The 22,797-nt window shown below is 35.5% G+C and overlaps 1 long non-coding RNA gene and 1 pseudogene across 2 annotated transcripts; both read right to left on the reverse strand.

Moving 5' to 3' along the window:
• Positions 1–8,236: 8,236 nt before the first annotated feature.
• Positions 8,237–9,969, reverse strand: LOC111991483 (probable glutathione S-transferase; annotated as a pseudogene).
• Positions 9,970–18,000: 8,031 nt separating this feature from the next.
• On the reverse strand, positions 18,001–18,491 carry LOC136064025 (uncharacterized). 2 transcript variants are annotated; one of them, XR_010625674.1, is made up of 2 exons: positions 18,448–18,491; positions 18,001–18,217 (listed from the first exon to the last, which is right to left on the reverse strand). It is a non-coding gene; the product is annotated as an uncharacterized LOC136064025 (long non-coding RNA). The 2 variants fall into 2 exon arrangements; XR_010625675.1 differs by having other exon boundaries at positions 18,420–18,490.
• Between the last annotated feature and the right edge of the window lie 4,306 nt (positions 18,492–22,797).

Below are 22,797 nucleotides of genomic sequence, written 5' to 3' on the forward strand. Positions count from 1 at the left end.
CTCCCCCTGCCCACCCTCAAGCTAATAGACAGGTCGAAATCACGAACTGATCCTTGCTCAAGATCATCAAGACTTAGCTTGAGGGGGCAAAGGGTATATGGCCTGAAGAGTTCCCAAGCATACTATGGGCATACAGGACAACAGCGAGGACATCTGCAGGAGAGACACCATTCCGACTAACATACGGGAGCGAAGTAGTCATCTTAGCCGAAGTCGAACTCATAAGTTACAGGGTGTACAACTATGACGAGAGCAAGAACGACGAGGTCATATGTCTACAGCTTGATCTAGTAAACGAAGTTAGGGCGACAGTAGAACAAAGGCTTGCACAGTACCAGGATTGCATGGCTAAGCACTACAATTCTCAGGTTTGACACAGAGACTTCCAGGTTGGAGATCTTGTTCTAAGGAAAGTTATGGGCACTGCAAGAGACCCAACCGAAGGGAAACTTGGGCTAAATTGGGAAGGACCTTGCTGAATCACGACATGGCAGAGGAAGGGCACCTACTACCTGGAGACGTTAGATGGACGGAAGCTACCACATCCATGGAATGCTGAGCACTTACGGAAGTACTACAAGTAGAGTTGACGACATGGAGAACAACACCCCATTTTATTTACTGTTCACCGTAGCGAATTTTAGTTATACTCCTCAATTTTATCATTTACTTTAAGTTTTTGCTGCAATACCTGTTTTCCTTTTAAGCCCAAAGGACAGGACATTTTTTCTTTTTAAGAACTACTTTTTTTCTATGAACGCATAACAATAAGAGGAGTTTATTCAAAATGGTTGAAGTTTCTATTTAAAAGTTTACAGTTCACAAAAAAGTGGGCAACTTTAAGTCCATAAGGTGGACGGACCCATCCTAAGAGGATGGAGTATGGTTGGACTCCCTCGAATGGGCAAAAAACCAAGTCCAAATTCGGACAAATCCATAAGAAGCAGATGACTTCATCAAAACCACATAACATCAATTTATCCTAAAGGGATAGAAAAAAAAAATTTCAGCCAATAAAGTTAACAGGCTCATCAAAGGGACGAGATTATAAAAATGATAAGTTCAAGGTTTGTAACATGGACTAGGCTATAAAGCTGACGAGCCTATAAAGAACGATGAGCTCGTCATTTTCCATAAAATGAACAAGCTAATAAATATCCGTGAAGAAAATGACCCCATGAAATACTACCGACTACTCACATTATCATCAAGTGGACAACTTCATCCCATAGAATGTGAAAGTATTAAACCCATAAAACTCACGTCCACAATGAAAACAGATCGATAAAGCAGAAAACCCTAATACGCAGTCCAAAAAATGGACGACTCTATCTCAAGAAGATAGAAAATTATTAAGTCCATAAAGTGGACGACTTTATTATTCAAAGCCCGTGATGTAGGCAACTTCACCCCAAGAGGATGAAATTATGATTAAAATCCCTTGAAGGGATAGACTAAGTCCATAAGGTAGATGGGTTTGAACCTGTTACTTAATAAAGTAGATGGCTTCACTAATAAGGTCATTGGAGCTAACGGCTTCACTAAATTACCATTTACTCAAAAATGGTCACTGGAGCTGATGGTTTCGCTAGAGTACCCTTTTCATAAAAATGGTCATTGAAGCTAACGGTTTCCTTTAAACGCCATCAAAGGATGACAACATCATGAAAAGACCATTATCCAACAATGGACGGGTCTCCCAAGTCAAACAAAATCAGACGCCAATAAAAGTTGACAAGAATTAAAAGCGGCAGGTCTATCAGTCCTTAAAATAGGCAAGCTCTTCCCAAAAGAGCAAAATCGTGATTATAAAAGTAGACGGACTTGTAACTAAGGAAACGGGTCCATAATCATGCACGAAAATGGTGAATTGATACTATTAAGTCTTGATCCATGACTAAGCTGACAAGCCCAACAAACGACCAGGAAATAGCCATTAAGTCTACAAAGCAAACACCCCTAGGAAAGAGAAGCAAAAGGACAAATGGCAATGCATACATGTTAAAAACGATGGTTTCCAAGTATCACAAGCAAGAGTAAATCACTTACAAATAAAAACCCAAAAACAAAGGGGCACTTAGAAACATTGTTTGCAAATTAAATAAAATATAACAATATAATAAAAATAAAAATAAAGCTATGGCCAGGCAGCAGGAGTGTCACTTGAAGTCTTTTTACTTTTTTGAACAAGAGGGTTTTCCACGTCTAGATCCTCAACAGAAGGGTTGGAAGTAGTAACGGGAGGATTTGCAGCAGTTTGAGCTAAAACAATGCCACTATCTTTGGGAGGAATGGCATCTTCGGAGTCGTCACCTTCAACAATGACGGTATCCTAAGCAGGTGTCGACGATGGGGGCTCATCCATAGTGATCCCATATAAATCCAACTCAGGAAAGGCTGACGCAACTTGCTTGAGGCAATCATCGAACACAGTGCCGTAGTATCCACCACAGGAATCGATGAAGAAATCTGATGCCTTGAATTTTTGGATAGCGTCATCCCTAGCCGTCTCCACCTGCTCACGAAGGGTCGTCAACTCTTGTTCTAACTTCTCCTTCTGACGACCCGCCTCTTCCAACTTTTCCTTTGTCTCTTTCAACTCAACATTTAGGAGACAGATAGCCTCCTTGTACTGCCCCTGCTGGTTCAACAAGTTAGCATTATGCTTCTTGATGCGGTTGACAACACCCTCCTTGGCCACACACCGGTCCTAGAGTGCTTTTACATGTACCAAGGCCTAAGAAGGGCACAGTCGTCAGTCAATAAACAAGACAAAGATAAGATAAAAGCTAGCCAGGGAAGACAGCTTACCCATGTTAGATCAAAAAGAGCTGACGCCCCCAAGTCCTCCATCCCCAACTGAGCACAAGGATTTATGTCCATCGGTATTATGAAAGATTCTACTTTTTCAACAGTATAATCTTTGTGCGTCAGTAGGCAACGGGGTCCCTTAATGATGGGACCAAAAGAAGTCCTCACCCTCTCCCCTGGCCCATGGCTTGAATTGGGGGGTGACTTTTCTAGGGGCTCGTCTCTAGGAGTGATGGCCACCTTTTTAAGAGGATGGCCGTCCTTCCCATCGGGTTTCCTCTTGGACAAACCCTTAGTGACGGTTTTGGGAGCTAACGAAGACGACAATTCCCCCTTTGCCTTCTTTTCCTCCTTTTGACAGGTAGTCGTAGCCCTTATCCTTTGCTTAGCTGCCTCCATCTCTACAAAGATAACAGATATGCATTAGGAAAATTAATGATATGAGCGAAAGTGACGGAACGATAAAAAAGACTACTTATGACGACGAGAAAATTCCTCCAACTTGCGAGCTTCAAAGGTCGGTTCTAGACCCCTGCAGTATGAATGAAGAGTGTCAAGAGTGATTAAGTCCCGACACTTTTGTTGCTCTAAGGGAATATCTAAAACCAGACAGATAAAATCCTTCTGCTCTTCAGTTATGAGGGGGCGGATGTTGGCTAAAAAGAAAAACATGTTGACGACATTAAAACACTTTAAAAAAAAATAATTATAAATGAAAATATATGATTAAAGACTGATGGGATCAAAAGCTGTCGACTAAAACCTGAATCCCTGACAAGAGCCCAAGTATTATCAAAATAACCACGGGGCATTGTCTTCCATTCTTCCTAATGACACACCCAGTTCGTCCTTTCAACAAAAAAGTACCTTCTCTTCTAGTCTCTATTTGAGTTTGGCATCTCAGACGCTAATCTCAAATCCCTTTCCCTAACGGCAAAATGGTACGTTCCCTTAGAAGAAACAACGTGCTGAGGTCTGTAGCAATAGAAGAACTCGTCCAAAGAAAGCTGAAGGTGTCCTTTGCTTAGACGACCCCATAAGATCTCAGCACTTATAAAGATCCTTCATGCATTCGAAGCAATCTGACTAACAGACAACCCTAGAAAGTCAGCAAGCTAACGATGTAAAGCCGACAAGGGTAGTCTGAGCCTTGCCGCCAATATAGCATCGTACATGCCGACGTCTGCGGTTTTCCCCGTATAGCACTTTTCATTTTCCTTGGAGAGACGAATGGGGATGTGGTTTGGGATTTGATAACGTGTACGCAACTCTTTGAAAACCCTATCACTCATTTTTGGTAAAAATTTATTGACGGCCCATTCCTCGGGAAGAATGAAGAGACGGCTACCTCCAGAACTTCTTGAAGTTCCCTTACAGGACTCCTAGTCATCTTCATCTTCATCACTATCCCTTTCCTCTCCCTCCTCAACTTCACCCTCCTCACTTACTACTTCCTCCTGACCTTCATCTCCATCATTCCCCACTTCTTCGTCAGGAGATTGAGCTGACGTCTCCCTCTCTGACGACCATGAAAAGTTCATAGACTCATAACCTAAACCAAATACCTCGTCGTAGCCCACTCCATCACAGACAGACAACTAATCACTCGACGTGTCACTTGACATCTGACTACCTACAAGTGATGGATTCATTATAAGCACCTAAGATGCCAACCTCACTATGGAGAAATCAATCAGAATAAAATGTATACAAAGAAAAAGAACTTACAAGTCTTTTAAAGCGGGTGACGGCTTTGAAAGCGACGGTGGCAACACAAACAACGATGTAGATGAATTGACGGAACAAAGGCGACGAGTCTTCTCTCAAGGAATCAACAAAGATGAAATAAGAGAAATGAGGAGGAGAGGCGGGTTATATATAAAGGGAAAATGCACGGAAGATGAAGCGACGCCCTCGTCCAGAAACAGAGCCAACCAGAATGCGCCACATATTCGAGCATTTAATAATGGCTGCTTGAGGAATCGCCCATGAATGATTTTCTCTCTCTCCTAGCCAAAAGGAAAATTAGCAATGAAAATATAACTCCATAACTCGTCAGTTTAAACTGACGAGGATATGGAGTAGGGGGCAACTGATAAGTAAAATTACAGTATACAAGGCACTCCAAATCTAACCCGTTGGTCTTGCTTGTAATATGGAGCCTACAGCTTAAGCTGACGAGGTTAGGAAAGGTCAAAAGCTGAAGACCCTAAAGCTGATGGCTCCAATGTATCCTTGACTTGATCACCACGCATGAATATATGAGGAAATGTCTTGCATCCCATGCTTAGTGACAGTCTCCTACAAGGAAAGTATTCTGTAATATATGCTCATGGTCATTCCTATAAGGAAAGGATTTCTAGCCCAAGGAAGAAAGGTCAATCCTTTACTACTATAAAAGCACTAATACCCTTACAAACTAAGGTACGCATAATTCACCCTAACTCTGGCACTCTAGAGTTGTGAATAAGAGATTTCTCTAATTTGACCTTCGGAGGGTATTTGGTACTACATTGGTACTCCTCTTAAGGTCTTCAACTTTTGTGTTGTGCAGGTTCTTGTTTGGAGCATGTGAGAGCCGTGTGACTTGCTAGTGATTTTTTGACATCATCAGAATTGTACAAAAGAGATTTCAGTTGTGGAATAAGGATCATCCAGAGAATTAACCAACTTTGTTCTTCCTATTTCTCTCTAAGTCCCTCTTCTTTCCTTCTTTAAGTCTTTCCATTGCTAAGGAGGTGGTTACCCTCGAAGTAATTGATATTTCTTTTCCATGCCCATTTTCTCTTCTTCCATTCCAGAATAGCCACACTCTTAACAATTGGTACCACTTGTTAGGAACGCAGTGGTTCCTAATGGGGACAAATAGATATTATAGGAGAATTGATGAGAATTGTAAGGAAATTGACTTCATTTGAGGTAGTCACCCTCTATAGAGAATTATTGAGAGAGAGAGAGAGAGAGAGAGAGAGAGAGAGAGAGAGAGAGAGAGAGAGAGAGAGAGAGAATGCACTAAGTAATGAGTTGGGTTATTCTTTAATGATGGAAATATGATTACAGGTAAGTATTTATAGAATCATAAAACTATTCTGTTGACCCATATGGCCTTCTCTTAATGGTCCTATTATTTGCATTAATATTTCTAACTAGTGTTAAATGTGATTAACATGCTTGGAATTATAACTAACTAACTAAATCCCAATAGAACAATTATTATCCATATGCTTATAGAATTCCTAACATTTCCCTCCTCTTCAAAACACCTTGCCCACAAGGTGTTGTTATTGGGTGACACCTTCTTTAGGGGGAACTGACCACTAATCCAATACACCGAAGCATCTTAACCGTTGAACACATCAAATATTTCCAAACATTTACCCACAGGCCATAACTTGAGCAAGCTAGTCCCATTTCTACGCATGCCAAATCCCCAATAATATTCCTCATTAGATTGCTTCGGTTCCCATATATTCTGGAGATAATCATCTTTTTGTATAGTTTCAATACCAATAATTGGACCTTGGCATATAGTACTCAAATAGAGAATTTTGTTTGTTGGCAGAACCAACGAGATGGAAAGGAACAAACCCATCGCACACCCAGTAACATTACAACTTGGTTCATTTCCTTTCCCAAAATTTTCTGTAAGGCTAGGCAAAGATGATTGGTCCCAACAAGAAACAAAGAACACATAACTGAGATCCCAAGCTATAACATTGTTATGGATTGGACCAATCTTGAACAATGAATTAACAAACTCATCAATCTTGAACCAAGTTGGCTGGATTGTAACGTCACCTCGATTTTGCAAAGCTCTCTTGAAGCCATAACCAAAATCTTTCACCAATAAAGCTGATATGTCTGAACTTTTCTTTGGTTGAGAAGCTGCCACATTAAGAGCAAGTTCCTTAATATGCCGACAGATAGAACATAAAGATTCATATTCTATATGCGATCCAGGAACCGTCGATCTTGAAATGGGTGAATATGACCGACAAGAAATCTTGAAAGACTTACGACAAATGGTGAATAAAGTTTCAGAGAAGGTTAAGGCCTTGACAGAATCTCACAAGGTTATTACAAAGAAAGTTAAGGCCTTGGCTGAATCTAACAAGGCCATGAATGAAGAGCTCTCAAAATTGCAAGGGGGTCTCAAGAACATGACAAAAGAAGAGTTACTAATCCTTGAATATATAGAAAATCCTACTCCACGATGTGCATCTCCACAGGTTGCTATTTGTGAATTTGAGGAAGTCTCTATGATTGCTTCATAGTCCTTGTTTCCAATTTTGGGCAATAGTGTGGATTCACCGTTCGGGTTAGTGGAAGGACAGCAACACACAGGCTCTGACAAGGTGGCAATGAACTTTGTAAGGATTGATGAAGGGAGTACATTGTTGATTTAATGGAAGTTGATGCCTCTAGGTCACATATAGAATATGAATCTTTATGTTCTATCAGTCCGCATACTAAGGAACTTGCTGAACATATCAACTTTATTGATGAAAAAGTTTGGTGATGGCTTCAAAAGAGCTTTATAAAATCGAGGTAATGTTACAATTCTGCCAACTTGGTTCAAGATTGATGAGTTTGTTAATTCATCGTTCAAGATTGTTACAATTGTTGATTCATTGTTCAACTTCAAGATTGGTCCAATGCATAACAATTTTGTAACATGGGATCTCAGTTATGTGTTCTTTGTTTCTTGTTGGGACCCATCATCTTTGGCTAGCCTTAAAGAAAATTTTGGAAAAGGAAATGAACCAAGTTGTAATGTTACTGGGTGTGTGATGGGTTTGTTCCTTTCCATCTTGTTGGTTCTGCCAACAAACAAAGTTCTCTCTGAGAACTATATGCCAAGGTCGAATTATTGGTATTCAAACTATACAAAAAGATGATTATCTCCAGAACGTATGGGAACCGAAGCAATCTAATGAGGCACATTACTGGGGATTTGGCATGCGTAGAAATGGGACTAGCTTACTCAAGTTGTAGCCTGTGGGTAAATGCTTGGAAATATTTGATGTGTTCGACAGTCAAGATTATTTGGCTTATTGGATTTGTTTGTTTGTTTAGATCCCTTAAAGCAGAATCTTTAACCTAATATATTAGTTAGGTGATTACTTAGGTTAAATATTCAGATTTAGGTTAAACAATAATAAATCATATCATGCAAAGTAGCGGAAAGTAACTTTCCACTATGGAGGAGCATGCAATAATTGAGAATGGCATTATATGGATGCAAGTAAATATTATCTCTATATATGACATTTAGCAATGTATAGTGGAACTATCTTTTTATTGTGAAATTATATTTCTTTCTAAAAACAGTATTTTCTATTTTTCTAATTTATTGTAAAATTATGCATAAAAACTTAAAGCAGAGTAATCTTTATTTTGTTATAGAGATACTCAACAAGGTGTCTTTCTTATTCATTGAATAAAATACATGCCCATTCTTTTTAAAGCTCAGCAGACACATATCAAAGTGTCTTACAATTTCAATGGACCTAGATGAAACAAACCTAAACTATCTTTTGAAAGTAAACAAACTTGAAACTAGTACATTACAAAAGGAACGAATGCTATTACACAACCACTAAAAGCCATTCTAATATGCTAAACACTCCAAGAGTTGGGCTAAACCATTTCTCTACTCCAAGCCACGTATTTTCCTCAATTGCCCAACAGCCTCATAAACCTTCTTCTGGTCAGCAAGAGAGTTGGCCACAGTCTCCTTCCGCAAGCACCTCTTTGCCCATGCAATAATCTTGGGGCAAATACCTCAAAGGCATGGAACCAGCTATAGAACGTGACAAGAGAAAGGTCCACAAACCCAAATGTTTCACCCCCAAAGTAAGGCTTGTCACCAAGCTCTCCCTCCAATATCTTGAAGGTTTCAAAGAATTCCTTCTTTCCTGCCTCCAGCTCTTCACCTTTTGTGGTCCATAACTTCTTTGAAACATCATAAACCTGTATTTTCCACATACATTGTATTACCACTTTCCACGGATTAAATAAATTGATGAACAATGACAGTAATGAATTTCAAATCATATTTTCTGGGGGAAAAGAATATTTCTCTAAACCTTAAGAAAAAAATATCCTGTGAGATGAAAATTCATATGACCTCTCTCATAGCATGTTTGAAAAGGGTGGAGTTAAGGCTTATATATATATATATATATATTTTTTTTTTGATAGGATAGGATTTAAAATTTAGTGCTTCTCTTTCGTGATGATCTTTTCTTTATCATCATGCCGATACACCCCTATTATAGGCAGAATTCAAATCCAAGCCCATTATTAGATGAAGAAAAACTTGACAAGTTAAACTAACACACACCAACACATATTAGAGGATTCCGTGTGAGATATAAGTCTTAGAGACAGACTACAGGACTCTTCTAAAAAAAATGACATTACATACTATTAACATAAAAAATGGTAGGAGCCGGCATAAAGAAGGTTCAAATTAAATCAGTACCCAAAAGGGGTTTAACTTGTTTTCCAACTGCACTCAGCTATGATCTCTAAGATCTGCGAGGATTAGAAACAAAAACTTGAGATTGAAACAGAATTGCAGGATCAGATACAACACAATAGACTCAAATATATATATATATATATGAATCCGTAGTAAATAAACTTATATTGATTGTGGTATAGAATAATAAGACTCAGCATCTTAGTCGAATCCGCAACTATGAAATTCATAGAAAATATACTCATTTCAAATTTCAAGGCGTTTCTAGTCTTAAAAGACAACAGAAATGGCATTAAAGGTACCTTCTTATCAACAAAATCAGACCAAAACTTGGCATGAGCTCCCTGTATGGATCAGAGGGCAGCAATGGAGACTTATCGTTCCAGACCTCATCTATGTACTGAACAATGATGAGAGACTCACACACAAGTTTGCCATTGTGGATGAGAATTGGGATCTTCTTGAGAATATATGGGGTTCAACTCTAAAAGCAGAGGGATCTCGTTACTCAACAAGTCCTCTTGCTTGTACTCATACTTGATACCCTTCTCGGCCAGTGCAATCTTGACCCTCATCCCAAACATTTGGAGCCAGAAATCCAGCAGAATCACCAAAGAAGTAAAGATATTGAAGCAATTAGAGAAGCTAGGCAAAGAAAGAAGAGAGAAGAAGGTAGTGGTAGTATATGCAAAAACACTTCGAAGAGAGCGGGGGTTTATAGTCATAGGCGGTGGTTCGGGCTTTCATTAATAATTAATTAAATAATGCTGAAGTGTGCTGGTAATAAAAACTAGCGGCGTGTGATGAGGTTTTTTTTTTTATTTGATAGAGGTCTTATTTTGTAGAAGAAAAAAAACTATGTTTTTTTTTTTTAATTTTATATATATATATATAATTTTTATTTTGAAAATCTAATTTATAGGTGAATAAATCAATTTGAAAATTAATAAGAGAGTGGTCATATTTTTTAGTCAATGTTCTCATGGGAGTTCGATTTACATTTTTACTAAATTGTCTTTTAGTTTTGTCTCTACTTAAATATAAGGGTGTAGGGGCATTTTTGAACTAAAAAAATGAGGAATCCAAACAGGAAAAACCCCTTAAATAATAGTATAGATAAGAGTAGGAGTTTATTAGAAGTAGAAAGGTATTTTAACGTAGAAGTAGGAATTTATTATTTTTGTCAATTTACTATTTTAACCCCATTTTTAAGTTTTAGGTATAGGTATTTTTTTAAAGTAAAAAAAATAATAACTAACTTTATTTTGCCAATTTACTATTTTAACTCTATTTTTAAGTTTCAACATGTTCAGCTAAAGGGGAATAGGTTGGCACATGGCCTGGCTAGAAAAGCAATTTTATCTGTTAACACTAATGTATGGGTAAAAGAACTGCCTAATGATTTAGAAGATGTATTCCAATTTGATTTAGTTTAATTTTCTTAGAAAATTTCGCTTACCTTCTTCTTAAAAAAAAAATTAAAATTTAAAAATTAAAAATAATGCTAAAGTACGAAGTGTATTCAGCACGCATTGGGGTTATTATTCAGTACTCCCCTCACTATCTTATGAATGATAAGTTTGATTCCCCAATCTGGTTGATGTCATTGCTTTGGTCATGTTATTTTTCACTTCAGTCTGTAGCATTGCTGCCTGAGTGGGTGTTGCGTCTTTGACTCTTTTGACACTCTTTTTCTTTTTTTCTTCCCCCGAATAATCAGCTATTTTCTTATATCTTGGTCTAAAGAGGAACTATAAATCTACAGATGTGTTATCAATTACGAATTGATGTATTATCAATCTTGAAAAAATAATTCAAATATTTATTTATGAAGTAATTAAAGTCCACTTATCACTTTGATTGTGATATTAATTTGTAAGTATTATGTAAAAAAACTGATGTATTTAGAATATTTTATATATTTTAATTGATTGCTTTAAAAGCCTGAGCATTCACAACAAAACACTTAAAATTTTTAGCTTCTAACAACTCAAAAACTCATTTTATCTATTTTAATAATTTACTTTATAATACACCAAACATCAAAACATCTATTTTTCACTTTAGCTAAAAACTTTTTATTTTTTTATTCATTTCTCTCTCTCTCTCCCTACTGTCACAGTCTCCCTTACCACATCCACAAACCCTCAACCAAACACTCACCGCCTCCACAAACCCATAACCAACCACCACAAGCCTGCATAAATCCCAAACAACCACCACAAACATCCACAACCCACTACCATCAAATCCTCAATCTCACCAAAAATGTCTTTCTATCCCTCGGATCAGAACTGTCTCTTCAAGCACTCTCTCTGAAAGTCCATGACCGAAGCTCAAGGAGCTTAACCACAATCACCATGAGCCGCCATCGTTACCCACGACACAACCAACCACTGAACCCACCATCGTTACCCAACAACCCAAGCAAAAAAAACCCACCATCATTAACTACTTTGCTCAGCAACCCATGCAAGAAATCAAGTAAAACAACAACAAAAAGAAAAACAAAACCCCAATGTTGTGCACGTTCTGCCCACCTCCGAGCCCGAACTTAAACCGAGGCACCTTCGATATAAACAACCAAGACCCACTAGCACCGACCCACTCACCCACCAAACCAAACCCACGAACCGCCGGACCACAATTGCCACCGAGGCCTACCAAATCAGCCCACTCACCCACCAAATCAAACCCACATCACCACCGTGCCTCATGACCACAATCGCCGAACCACCACCATTTTTCTTGACCATAATCGTCGGACCATATCGCAGAACAACCAAGCACAAACAAAGCACAAGAGTGACTAGTGAGTGAAGAGAGAAGAGAGAAGAGAGAAATGGGAGAGGAAACAGAAGAGAGGAGACTGAGGGGGAAAAAAAGAGTCGTTGGTCAATAAAAAAAAATTGTTTTTGTGTTTACCTTCATTCTACAATGAGCTGTTATTGATAATTCACTGTAGCATGAAGGCTAGTAAAATTTTTTACCTATAGCAACTTTACTATGGGCCTATTTTTAGTGTTTAGGTTACTAAAATGACTAAGCAACCTCACAATGAGTGCTCTAAGTACATATATAACAACAACAACAACAACAACAACAAAAAGTAACATATTTTAGCCAACCAAGCTCAAAATTCACTTATATCATGTCATGCAAAATTATGTAAAAATATGTGGTTGTTATAGTAACTGTGTAAATTTACACTGTCACTATTCATGCTTTTATTTATTTTATTTTTTTTTAATTTCTTTACTTATCCCATGAAGGAATAAAGTGGATGGTGGTTGTTGTGCATGAAGAAAGAGAAACATTTTAAAAAAAAATGAAAATTTTGATATTTTAATGAAATGTAGTGTAAAAAAAATATATTGATGTGGGGTGTTTTGAAATATAAGTATGTTAAAAAAAATAAAAAATAAAAAGTTCTTATGCTAAAATGGATAGAAATATTTGCACGAGTTGATGTGAATGCTCTTAGTATTGTTCTCTCTTTTCTAGAACATTAGTATTGTTCTCTCTTCTCTCTTAGTATAATACATTTGCTCCAATAAGCATAAAGCTGCTAAAGTCGTCCTAAATGCTTGCAAGGCTGGTTGCATTTTGTAGACACCTCTGTTTGTTTTAATGAAGTTTGTTGATTATAATTTTTTTTTTTAAAGTACATTAGTCTATGAAGTAGTATGGCTGTAACCGATATCAAGAAGGAGTAAGTATCATCCTATTGGGCTGTGGAGGTAGCTAAATAGGAGAATTTGCCTTCTTTAATTTGGTAATAGGGATATTATATGAACAAAACAACTACCCTGCCATCGAGGTTGTTTCAGTGCAAATTCTTTTACATCCCAGACTTATAAGGTTATTGTGGTAGTTCAGCCCAAGAGACTGACGCTTCTAGGCTTTATTCTCCACTTTATTTATATTGTGGATCAAAAATATCCAACAATGAGAGGCCCAAGAGTTGGCAATGCTACTACTATGGTGGATAGATTGGAGTTACACTCTTTTATCCTTGCTACATAAATGCCCCCTTCTTTACTAAGGAAATTCAAGCTACATCTCTTTCTTCCCGGGAAGGCTTTTTCCTCACCACGCTCGTATCTCTCTCCCCTAATTCTTCAACCCCTTTCTTCCTTAATCTCCTTCCCATAATATACCCAACCCCCTTGAGTGGGTTAGCCATCATGAGGGGTCCCTTACACTAGGTAGGTGGGCCCCTTTTTGCTGCATATACCTGGATGAGTGGGATCCACTCAATATTCTTGAAATGACACCATTTGAACTTATGCCAGCCTCCAAATTTGCATTCGACAGATGGATTCCCCCAAGGCATTATATCATGCCTTTGACAAAATCTTATGGTAATTAGTTCGAACTATGCTCTGTTCGAGCCTTTCAACAATGTTTAGTAAAGCTCAAGTGGGTCTAACTTAAATGGGCCATGATCTTGGGCCGGGCTTTGATTTGTGGACCATATAGTCATATATCAAAAGCAAATTCCACTAATGGAGTATCTAATATAAAGAAGTCTTGTTGTAGGTTGACATCCATCTTTGCAAGAAAGTTAGCACAAGAGTTGGCTTTTCTAAAATAGTGGTTAATTGTCCATTGGGAGGTTTGGTTCAACATTTGAGGAATCATTATTGGTGAGCAAGCTAACAACATATTTGGCATCAATTTCTATTTCAACATATTGGATTTGGAGTAGGATGCAGAGTCAAAGGCCATCCCTTACTACCCATAATTCAACTTCTAAATTATACATTCAATATAACCCTATATATGTTATGAAAGTGATTCAATGACTAGCTCAAAGTCAAACCCAAGCAAGCAGGTAGAAAATTTAATCAAGAATACAAAAACTCATCAATCAATATATATATATATATAAGTAGAGACCTCATACAAGAGAGCATGAGGTTCTGCTATGTGGCACACTCTATTAAGCTATATTAAAGATAAGAACAAATTCAAAAGTAGAGTCTCTTTATTTCCTTTGGTCTAATGTTTCAAGACTACTTTTTATTACATTTTCTATTCAATGTTTTAAGACTACTATTTGTTTCATTTTGGTTCAATGTTTCAAGATTTTTCATCTCTCTCACACACAAAAAACTCTTTGCATTTTCATTCACCATTTTCACTTCTAAGCCGATATATACCCATGCCCATAGCCCTTCATTCCATCCCATCTCAAATACACTTAGACCAAAAATGATGTCATTTTCCTTCAACCCTCAATTATACCTACATAACATCAACATTGCAATATCATTGATCCTAACCTATATGAGTAGGCTATGACCAAGGAAGGGGACTTATGTTTTTTATTTAGTGATATTAGCTTACAATTTTGATATTGAAGTCAGACACTATGGATTTTGTGAAGGTTATGATTCGCTTTAAGTCTTTGGGTATTCAAAATTTTGGTTTGGGAAAATCATGAATGTTTTATGTTTTAGAACTAAAGAAAAAGAAACATTCTAATTGATTATTTATGAAGTTAGCTTTTTTTTTTTCTTTTTTTTTTCTTTTAAATTTGTGTTAGAACTTATAATTTGTAGGGTTTTTTTTTATTTTTATTTTTATTTTTATTTTTTATTGCTATTTTGTGCAATATGAGTGTGGAACGACTAAATTTCTAGTTTGAAATAAATCAAATAAGTAAAATAGTTTCACAAATGCGAATTTGTATTGATGAATATGTGGTACAATTCTTTGTGATTACAAAAGAGTGATCCTATTATTCAATCTCCTTGAAAGACTTGTTGATTGGAATTGAAATAATGTGATTTTGACCTAAATACCAAATATCCTTCAATTTTGCTGAAGGATGGATCAAAGACCCTAGAAATAGAATTACAATGAATTTCTGGCTATGAGCTTGTTAGAAACTCTTTGTTCTTCGTGTGTTCTTCGTATTCTTCGTGCGTTCTTCGTCTTTGAAGGTTTGTGGTGAAAGTTCTTCAATGCTTTGGAGGCTTGAATCTGTATAGCTTCACTAATTTGTGGTTTGTTGAGATTTCTAGAGGTTTTTAATCTTGATTTTAGAGAACTTTGAGATCTAGGAAGATGATTTGGATGATTTTTCTTCGAATGGTCTTCGTACTCGAAGATTTGTGGCGGAAGTTCTACGAGGATTTGGAGGCTTGAATCCATAGAGCTTCACCAATTTGTAGTTTTTTGAAGTTTCTGGAGGCTTTTGAGCTCGATTTCAATGACCTTTGAGATCTAGGAAGATGATTTGGATGATTTCTCTTCGAATGTTCTTCGTATTCGAAATTGAAGTTCTTGAAGTTCTTGGAGGCTTTAGGGCTTGATTCCAGTAGAGCTTCTGCACTTCTAAATCTTCTTTGACGTTGCTTGCGCTCTAGATGTCTTGGTCTCTTAGTGTGTTCCAAGATGTGTTGGTGTCTTAGTGTGTTGAAATGCCTTAGGAAGGCTTCTATTTATAAGAGTTTGAGGGTGGGTGAGTGACACGTGGTGAAGTTTGATTAGTGACATGTGTCACAGTCTGATTGGAAGGGCTTTAAGACTTTTTCTCCAGGACACATGGCATCTTTTGATTGGCCAAAATGTTTTGATTTTCAAGGTGGCACATGTCAACACTCGATTGGACTGTCTATGTCATTACTTACACACGCCGGGCTACTTATGTCATTGCTTACATGCGCTGATATGTGATTAGTTTTTGCATGCATTTTATGCCCCTATTGCAAAACACTTGGCAAATTTCTGTTAGTTTTTTGAGTAATGATAGAAAAACCTAGCAACAATATGTAGCGCTTTGTAATTGGTCATATTTTGTAGACTTGGTAGTATGATGTGTCAGTTTATGATAGGTTGGGAATTTTCCCTCTCTACAATGAGAAATAGTGATAAAAATAAAAATCGATAATAATTTCAAAGTATTTTCTGTTTTTTTTTTTTAAAATGATGCGGAAGCCAACTAAAGATAATTAAATTTTGATAAATGGATGTGTTTTTAGCCAATTTATCTTTGTTTAATCACATTCTCTTTATGTTGATACTTACAAATGATTTCTTTAATTTCTTTGAGATAATGAATTGGGTGTTTGTGATTGAGGTCTCCATATTTGATTGTGAGAATAAAGTAGTTGAGGAAGTGTTTGAGAGTTTGCTTAAATTTATCTAATTTTAAGATATAAAAGTATTTTATACTTTAAATGCTTATTTATGGATTCTTATTTATGGATTTCAAAATCATTTAACCAGCTTGAAAAAAAAAATCTACTTTTAAATGTAAATATTATAATATTTTATAGTCTTATAGTGTTATAATTTTTTTACTTTTTATAAAATATGAATTAAGAAAATCAAGTTTCAAAATATTCAATGAATAATAATGTGGACAAACAAAATATTATACAACAAAATAAATATTATACGTAAATCTTAATAGATATAAAAATTATTTCAAATTATATTGTTAAGTAGTTCGTGCATTGTGTAGGATATCATCTGATTCACTATAAAAATGAGTTTATTATATTTATAAATACGGTGGCTAATATGTCCCCACATACACACATTTACCAAAATTTTGTTTATTCCAAATATAATTAAGGTACAACATGATCTAAAATTTAGAAGACACAACAAGGTGTCTTTCTTATTCATAATACAATACATGCCCATTTGATTTAAAGCTCAGAAATCACATATCAAAGTGTCTTACAAGTTCAACGGACCCAAATGAAACAAACCTAAACTTACAAATTTGAGAGTAATCAAACTTGAAACTTGTAGTATTACAAGCACTACAAGAAAAGAGTCTACTAGCGAGGCTCAAATACCCTCACAAAAATTCAAATATCATCGCAAAAGGTTATTAACGAGGGCATATGGCCCTCGAAGGCCGTCGTATTTGCTGTTGTTACTAAAAGAGATTTTGCAACCATACCTTCGCAAATAAATAATTTACAAAGGCAATCCACCGTCGGTACTGAACAAATTCGCCCTCACAAATATATTACCAAACGACGAAAAAAATCGACGACTTATTTTTAGCGAGAGAAAACAGTCGTCGTTAACAACTATTTGTGAGAACCTTTATACCCTCACAATTAGTTATTTGCGAATTCCAAATTGACAACATACTTTTTAGTGACAAATAATAGCATCGCTAAAATTTATTTGTGAGGGCTTTTAACCCCTCACAACTTATTTTTAGCAAGGGAAAACAGTCATCGTTAACAACTATTTGTGAAGACCTTTATACCCTCGCAATTAAACATCGCTAAAATTTATTTGTGAGAACTTTTAACCCCTCGCAACTTATTTTTAGTGAGAGGAAGCAATCGTCATTAATAATTATTTGTGAGGACCTTTACACCCTCGCAATTAGTTATTTGCAAATTTCAAATTAACGACAAGACAAATAATGAAGTCGCTAAAATTTATTTGCAAAGGTTGTTAACCCCCTCGCAATTAGTTAGGAATAATAGTGACAATATTAAGTTGTCACTTAAACCATTTTTGCAAGAGGTAAAGGAGTGTCGCTATTCTATTAATTGCGAGGGACTTTGTCGTCACTATAAAGTTATTTATGATCAAATTTTTATGTCATCAATGGTAATATTTTATATAATTTTTGAATTTATTTTATATCATTTTTGTTTAACTATCATGTCACAATAGTACAATAATTACTAAAAATTGATACAATAGTCCAATAATTACTAAAAATTGATCCATCAAAAGATAAAAATTCATATAAGTTCAAACTTTAAAATATAAAATATACAAAGAAATCCTGAATTTAAACCTTGTTTTAAACTTAAATAACTAGAATTATGACAATATCTATTAGTCTTCCTTTGAGTCACCCTCCAAGTTGTTTTCAACCTCTATGTTATTGTTTGAGTTGTCCTCTTCATCTCTGCTAGTACCATCCTAAAAATTTAAAAAAAAATTAAAAAAAAATTAAACATGAGTTAAAATGAAACAGTAAAGTGTATTTGTGTTTGTAACAATGCTTCAATAATAAGTACACATACCATATCAAATCTAATCATATAAAATATATCATAAACAACAGTAAACTCCTTATGGTCTCAGATAAGCTATAAGTACGGAAAGCTATATTGCAACTTACCTTTTCAAAAGAGGGGTTGAAAGGTTACCTAGATGAAGAAAGATTATTGAGTTCGGCAATGGCAACCTCGTATAGATCATGGTTAGCTTTGTGATTCATGAATGCTGAAAGTGAAAGACCGAAGACAAAGCAAGGAACATGAAGGTAGAGACAAAGATAGCTTTAGCTTTACCTTTTTTTTTGTTAGGGTTTTCAATAAGGGATATGAGCTGCATAAAAAGAAAGAATGAACAAGGCTGCTAGACATGTGGAATAAAAAGGTAGCATATGGTACACTCAAGGGATTAGTATAAGCAGACGACCCCACTTAGATAAAAGAAAGGAGAGAGAAATAAACGTGTACAATAGCCTTTTATGATATATCTAGAGAGCATGGTATTTTATGATTTCTGTTAATGTTAATCTTGTAGTTTGGACTATATCATGGAGATGAAATGGATGACTTTTAAAATACATTTGACTCGGTAAAGGTAGAAAGCATATTGCGATGGTAGCAGCTTTGGAATCTTAAATACAATCTATGTATTTTCTTTTTATTCAAAGTCTTCTTCAATCAACTTTCATTGTTTGAACATCTTTTCCTCTCCCTTATGTGTGGTTGTTTCTAAAAATAAAAAATAAAAAGCTTCCATGCTATTTTATTGTGTCTCTAATTTTCTATATGCTTAAAGAGAGTGCGATTGTTGCAAGAATTTGTTCCCTTAGAAATAGAAGCATTGGCCATGGCGTACATTGAGGGCTGGAATATATGCCTGGCACAATTAATACCATGATCAAGTCCAAGAAGAAAAAACAACTTGCAATAGTGAAGTGAAACTGACCAGTCTCTTCTGCTTCTCATTGTAGACAGTATAGGTGCTTCTATTGAGTGATTAAGATGCCCTTCAATAATCTATCTCATAAATCTAAATTTCAAATGTGTCTTAGGCATTTACATTGTGTATCTTCAATCTTGTAACTGTTTTATGAAGATTTACTAGCCCCTACTAACAAGATACATAATTTTATTACTCTATTAGCCCTTTTTTTTTTACCTAACCTTCTTACAGGGTCTTTTAAATTCAAGCCTCTTTTTTTAATTTTTATTTTTTAAAGAATGCTTCCATAGTAGTTCTAATTCAAATATTTTGTTCTCATTTCTCTTCTGATTATGGTCTTGACTTACAATAGATCAGCTGCCTGTGGGGTCTTCCTCTTTCGAGACTGTTATTTGTATCTGTATATCAGTTGAATTTCCCACTGACCGGTTTGTTTGAGGAAATCTTAAGAGTATTGAAGCATGGTGGGACAATCCTAATTCATAAGAATCCTTAGTCTACTGTTGGAGAAACAGATAAGGTAATCAGTTTGAAGTTTTGTGATTATATGAAATTAGTTTGAAGTGATAGATTTTAATAGGATTTTCTTACAGACAACCTCTGCTCTTGAGCACAAGTTACTGTTGGTGGGTTTCTTAGAAGTGGGAGTTCTCAAATCAACGGTTCCATTAGAAGTTCAGTCTTTTGGGGTAAGTTTCTGTCTCTAAGCCTGTTTAAAGTGGTACTATTTTGTTCTCTACCCCCTCAATGCAACCCTTTCTAAAAATTGGAGATTTCAAGATGTATGTATCATATGGTAAGGAATTTGGCTTTGTTTCCAAAACTGATTATAACTGCATAGCTCCAAAGGCCATGTACTTTATTATTCTTTGAGCCGTGAAGGTGAACCTAGTATATGCAAATCTTATGGTGCTTTGATGCTTGAACTTCAAATGTCTTCCAAAGTAATAAATAGATAGTGAATTCAAAGCCTAATGAAGTTATTCTATAATTGCTGTGATCTAAATTTATTTCATTATATTTTCTCATTTTTCCATATGAACCAGCAGTCCATAGGAGTCGCAAGCTGTCAGCCTTTAGCAATAAAAATGACAAATGACTGTGGGTCTCCCCTGTTCCTTTCACCTTTTTCTAGTAAGATTTTGAGATTCTTGAAAGCAAGTCCAAAGTTTCTCAACTTGCAAATGATGTGAAAGATCATGTTAGGTGTATTGAGAACAAACACAGTAACAAGAGTAAAAAAACAGGATGAAACATCCATTGAGAAATGGTCTCATGTTTGAATCAATATCAGTTAAAGAGGCTGTGTATCAAACTTTCTATGAGAAAAGGGATACTACCTTTTTTTTTTCCTTGACATTAGCAATTGAAGTATTGTCCATTGCAAAGAAAAAAAAAATATGCTTGATTTCAATCTTTTACTTTGTTAGATAAGAAGACTATCCACTCACCTACTCATTGCTACTATTTGATTCAAAATAAAGTAGGGAGAAAGTAATAAAGAGGGAAGGTGAAAATTCCATGATGAACATGAAAGTCAATTTCTCCATTATTGTTTAGGTTCTAAATGAGACAATATATCTTCATGACGCTGAGAAATATCCTTGCAAAGGCCTTGTAAGTTGTAAGTCTAACCTTGCAAAAATTTAATCGGCTAGAGTGAAATTATGATGGAGGTACTTTCGCATGTGCAAATACCTCTCAATTGTCCATATTCTCAACACCTGGATGACATTTAGGGAAAGCAATAAGGTGTGAGTTGAATGATGATCTTCACAATGCAGCAACATTTTATGTCCTTCAAAATTGTGTCGATGCTAACTGATTTGTTGAGTAAGATGATCTTCACAAAAATTACTTCTTTGATATTCTCATGATATGATATTAAAATTGATTAGGATATTTAACTGTGTGTAGAGAACATAAGAACATCTTTACAAATGCAAGTGTTCTTGACATTGATAGGGTGCATAGACAAGAATTTATTGCGTCGTTTGAAAAAAGAGTAAGATAGTAATTTATTTTGAAAATGCATGTTTGTTTATATTTTAACTACTACAACTTGAGTTTAACCTTATTTAGGTTTTATTGTAGATCACAAACTTGTATAATACAAGGCAAGTTGATGGGCATATGCTTTCATTAGCTCAGGGCCCTGAGAAAAGGGCTATTTTTTTTATCAAGGTTACAATGCTAATGGGTTCAGATTTCATACAAATCAATGTGATGAAAGTAAAAAAACACAAAATAATTGAGTTATGATGAGAGGGGAGGATCAAAGTTGCAATGTGTCTTATTATGGACAACTAATAGACATTGTTGAACTTTAATATACTGAAGGGGAAAAAGTTGTGTTGTTTAAATGTGATTGGTATGATGTATCTTGTGAAGGAATTGGTTATAAGAGAGATCGGCATGGAACCACTATTGTTAATACATCACGAAAGTTGAAAACCGTAGAGCTATTGTATTAGCATGTCAAGCAACTCAAGTTTACTATGTTAATGGAATAAAAGATCCCACATGGAATGTTGTGATTGAAACCAAGCCACGAAACCTTTATGAAATGCCATCAAATGAAGAAGAGCCATACCAAAAAGAAGAAAATTTACACTGTAATGCAAATGTGCTGCAAGAAGAAAATGAGGATGATGATATAGATTGGAGTAGGAGTGGGGTTGAGAATATGATAATCGAGTGACTTCAAAGGCTTAAAAGGACTATTTAATGTAATTCTTCTTTGTTTCTAATAAAGCATTTCTATCCATTTTAGCTCCAAAAAAAAAAAAAAAAATACTTGACTTATTTGATAAGTTTATATTGTGATTGACTTACATTTAATTGGACAAGCTTGCTTTCCTTGATGGGAAGAAAATTTTATTCACTTTTGAGAAAGAGAGTACAAAAGGTTGCTATTTTTAAAATTCAGGCTATCATTTTGAAGTTGAAATTGATATCATTTTTTTATGGGTAAAATTTATTAGAAAATAAAGACAGAACTTTCATATATAGGATGTATATAAAAGACATTTTTTTCAGGTTGTAAACAAAAAGTTCATCTAAAGAATACAAAGTACTATATGTTTATGTATTTCTTTTTATTTTTCTTTGAATTTTAGAATAACTAATAATTTCATGATTATTTGCGAAGGCCAATTGTGGCCCTCACAAATAATTTAGTATTAGTGAGGGTATATTTTTAACTCACACAAAAAAACAAACTTTTTGCAAGGAATTTTTATTGGCTCTCGGAAATAATTTGGTGGGAACATTTCCCTCCAACTTTTTTTTACATTTTAATGATTATTTGTGAAGGTCGATCCTAGCCCTCGCAAATAATTTAGTACTAGTAACGGCATTTTTTTAACTGTCACAAATAATACACTTTTTGCGAGATATTTTTAATTGTCCCTCGCAAATAATATGGAGGGAAAATTTCCCTCCAAAATATTAGTATTTGTGACGGTTATAACACATAATTGCAACAACCTTTTTTGTTGGTCACAAATATTTCACATTTTACCAAGTATTTGTGAGGGCTTTATTTTGCCATCACAAAT

Source organism: Quercus suber, unplaced genomic scaffold (assembly GCF_002906115.3).
Source record: "Quercus suber isolate HL8 unplaced genomic scaffold, Cork oak 2.0 scaffold_611, whole genome shotgun sequence".
Lineage (NCBI taxonomy): Eukaryota > Viridiplantae > Streptophyta > Magnoliopsida > Fagales > Fagaceae > Quercus > Quercus suber.